The following is a 4,206-nucleotide window of genomic DNA, read 5'->3' as shown; positions in this document are numbered from 1 at the left end:
GCGGGCAATGGGACTGGAAGGTGGCGGAAAGCCTTAAAACCCTCTGGGAATCAAGTTGAATTAAACACAGAAAACAAGTAAATCATTCCTCTTCCTTGTTAATTATTACGGACTGACCGTAGGTGCATATGACAATTGATCCCGAGGCCTTATAAGTATGAGGGGCGCCACAAATGTTCCATCTGAATTGTGTCTGCTGCGTTGCACAGTACAATGTGGAAAAGGTTAGAATAATAGAAGAGAGATTGGAAACTACATGTGACTACTTTGGTTCGATTTTTGCCTTGACATGAGCATTCACTAAATGAAAGGAATAAACCATTAGAGGCAGAGTTGGGTCAGCCAAGCTCTCATGCATCTCCATTAGAGAAAGGGTTTATTTTAAGTTTATAAAATATAAACAAGTACATGAAAGCTTTTTGCCCTCATGCATTCATGTCAAGAACAGGACATTTTGTTTCTCCTTTTTCCAGTTCCTCTCCCGTTGCTCTGATGTTCTCAAATTGTGCTCTGTCTGGTTGGTTCACCTTCCTCTCCTCGGAAGCACCTGGGGGCTTGTTAAACATGCAGACTCCTGGGTCACACTGAGTCAGAAATGGGGGGAGGGGGGAGGAGGGTCAGGAATCTATTTTGGAAAACTTTCTAGAAGATTGTTTGGACCCTCAAGTTTAAAAACCCCTGAGCTTGGAATGGAAGTTCAAGGAACTAACTCAATTTGGTAAAGGCTAAGAGGCAGACAGGCAAGGCCACCAATTTGCCCAAGGCCAACAACCAGCGGTGGGCATGCAGAGAAGGGCTTGAACAGATGGTGCTCTAAAAGCGAGCCCTGATTCACAGCATATGCCATTTTTGTTGTGTAAATACGCTCACTGGAGCCCCTTTCTGTCTACCAGCGACCCAACCCTAATGCGCAAGGAGCAGAGGCACAGGGCAGAGCGCTTTTCTGTGGCATTTCCACCATACAGAGGTGATAGATGGAAATAATCACAAGATCGTAAGTGAGGAAAAAATTAGGAAGGGACATGTCCTCAGTATTATTTTTTACCTTCGTCTTTATTATATTTTTATTTTGCTGCAATTAAATTTTCTTTTTTCTTTTTCCTTTTTGCAATGTGAATGGTAACTAGGACTCTTGAACAAATGGCTTGCAGTTTTAATGACTGGCTCTCACAGGCACTGCAAGCCGACACCAGCTTAACGCCGTCCCAGCCATTCCTGGAGGACACACAACCTACGGTTGGCCTGTGGACCCATCATGGCGCATGACTAAACTCAGAGAAGCTGCCACCTGCCCGGCGACCAAAGAGCAGGGTGTCCAAAGAGCAAGGGTGTGGGGAGGGTGGAGGACGGGCTGTTTAGGGAAGGATTTTGCCAGCGGTCAGCATGCATGAATTGCTGTTGGTTTGTTCACTCCACTGGGACTTAACATGGCCCTCATGGAGCCCACTAGGCAGCTACCTGAGCCTCATTCAGAGCCCTGCCCTTGACCCTGAGCTAAGCGAAAAGGGCCCCAAGTGGTTGCGTATCTGTGCATGCCTGCAACCCACGAGCAAACTGTCCTCTGCCTCTTGAACTCTAGCCCAGGCTATCCTGAGTGTCAAGCCCAGACAACGCGCACCCTATGGGAAGGCGGCAGTCCGGGGGCGGGGGGAGGGGGCCCTCCCGATTATGCATCACAAGGAACCAGCCCCAGAATCTGCTTCTTTACAAACTCGCCAAGCCATTCCGGGAAGCCGTAAAATCTTGGAACTCCTGGGTTGCAGCTGCTGGGAAGGACACATGCCTCCACTTTCCTATGTTCTCGGAGTTCCTAAAATCCCTCTGTCTGAGGAAGAGGCAGCATGGAGACTCTACTTTCCCGAGCACCTGTCTCTCCCCTTGACAGACAAGAGAAAATCCTGCTTCTCCTCCAACCCAAGACTTACTGCAGGGACTGGCCCCAGGGCAGAAAAAACTCCCTACAGACAAACAGAGGGACGATTCCAAATACTGGTGCCAGGGGCCAGTCTAGTGGTTTCTGATGCTTTGCCCACGGAAAATTGAAGGAATACCTCGTCTGGGGCTCAGTCCCACCAGGCTCAGTTGGTAGGGCCCGAGACTCTTGATCTCGGGGCTGTGAGTTCAAGCCCATGTGGGGTGTGGAGCTTCCTTTGCAAAACTAGCTTTGATAATAGATCACTGCGTTCTTTATATATACTTGGAAAGGGTTCAAAGAACTGAGTGGCATAGCTCTAGCAAAATTGTCACCTACTGAAAATTGTGAATAAGGTTCCTCAATGCTTATATCTATAAAAGGAAAGAAAAATAGGAATAAAATTGAGGCTGAACCCCGTCTCCTTTTAGCAGCAAGAAAAAGTGATCCACAGGGGCGCCTGGGTGGCTCAGTCGGTTGAGCATCTGCCTTTGGCTCAGGTCATGATACCGGGGTCCTGGGATGGAGCCCCACATCGGGCTCTCTGCTCAGCCCGGAGTCTGCTTCTCCAGCTCCCTCTGCCCCCTCCGCTCCTCCCCGTGCTTGTGCATTCTCGCTCAAGTAAATAGATAAAATCTTTTTTTTTTAAGATTTTATTTATTTCTTTGACAGAGAGAGATCACAAGTAGACAGAGAGGCAGGCAGAGAGAGAGAGAGAGGGAAGCAGGCTTCCTGCTGAGCAGAGAGCCCGATGCGGGACTCGATCCCAGGACCCTGAGATCATGACCTGAGCCGAAGGCAGCGGCTTAACCCACTGAGCCACCCAGGCGCCCAAAATCTTAAAATTTTAAAGAAGAGTCATCCACAGAAATATGAACTAATTTAAATATAGTCCCATACACCTCATTTAGAGCTGTACTTCCAATAAAAATTTACTTCTCAGGGGGCCTGGGTGGCTCAGTCGGTTAAACGTCTACCTTCGGCTCAGGTCCTGATCCCAGAGTCCTGGGATCCATCCCTGAGTCGGTCTCCCTGCTCAGCGGGGAGCCTGCTTCTCCCTCTCCCTCTGCCTGCCCCTCTCTCAAGTAAGTAAGTAAAATCTTTAAAAAAAAATTTACTTCTCATGTTTAATAATTACTGGTTAAAACTGATCAAGTGTGCGGCAACAAAACTGTAAGACTAACTCGCTTCAAGAGACGTGTTGAACATTTAGAGCACTATGGTCACAGGAAATGAAAAATACAAGTTTAACGTGTGTATCTCTCTGTGCTGCACGGAAGTATGACGGGATGATCAATATAAACGCTTTCAAGAATAAAGATACATGGCATTAGGATACAAAGAGGAAGGGAAAGGAAGTACAGTCCATCCCCCCTTATCCGCGGGGGATATGTCCCAAGGTCCCCACTGGATGCCTGATAATGCAGATAGTAATGAACCCAGTATATACACTATTTTTTCCTATACAAACATACCTTTGATGAAGTATAATTTATTAATAAGGCTCAATAAGAGATTAAGAATAATAATTAATGAACTACATAATTATAGCAATAAACTGTAATAAAAGTTATGTGCATGCAGCCTCTCTCAACCTATCTTACTGTACTCCCCCTTCTTGCGATGAGGGGAGATGAGAAAATGCCTACGTGATGAGACGCAGAGGTGGGAATGACATCAGCATGGTGATGTAACATTAGGCTCCTAGTGACCTTCTGACAACGTGTCAGACCAACATCTGCTTCTGGACAGTGTCGACCGCAGGTAACCGAAACACAGATGAGGGGGACTACTGTATATATTCAAGGAGAAAAAGAGAACCAATGGTTTTCAACTGTTAAAGAAACTTGTCTATGTGTTTGTTAAAGAAATGGTGGTAGCTATCAAATTATTATGGTACGAATCTTATGATATATGAAATGTATCTTAATAAAGCTATTATTCAAAAAAAATTGGAATAGGATGGGATATATGGTATTTTGGAATAACTAATAATTGCCCCTCCATTCCTAAAACTAAATTTCTGGGGGCCCCTGGGTGGCTCACTCAGTTAAGAGTCCAACCCTTGGGGCGCCTGGGTGGCTCAGTGGGTTAAGCCGCTGCCTTCGGCTCAGGTCATGATCCCAGGTCGTGGGTTCGAGCCCCACATCGGGCTTTCTGCTCAGCAGGGAGCCTGCTTCCTCCTCTCTCTCTGCCTGCCTCTCTGCCTACTTGTGATTTCTCTCTGTCAAATAAATAAAATCTTAAAAAAAAAAAAAAAAAGAGTCCAACCCTTGATTTCAGCTCAGGTCTTG

Source organism: Lutra lutra, chromosome X (genome assembly GCF_902655055.1).
Source record: "Lutra lutra chromosome X, mLutLut1.2, whole genome shotgun sequence".
Classification (NCBI taxonomy): domain Eukaryota; kingdom Metazoa; phylum Chordata; class Mammalia; order Carnivora; family Mustelidae; genus Lutra; species Lutra lutra.
Note: the sequence above shows the minus strand (reverse complement) of the source record.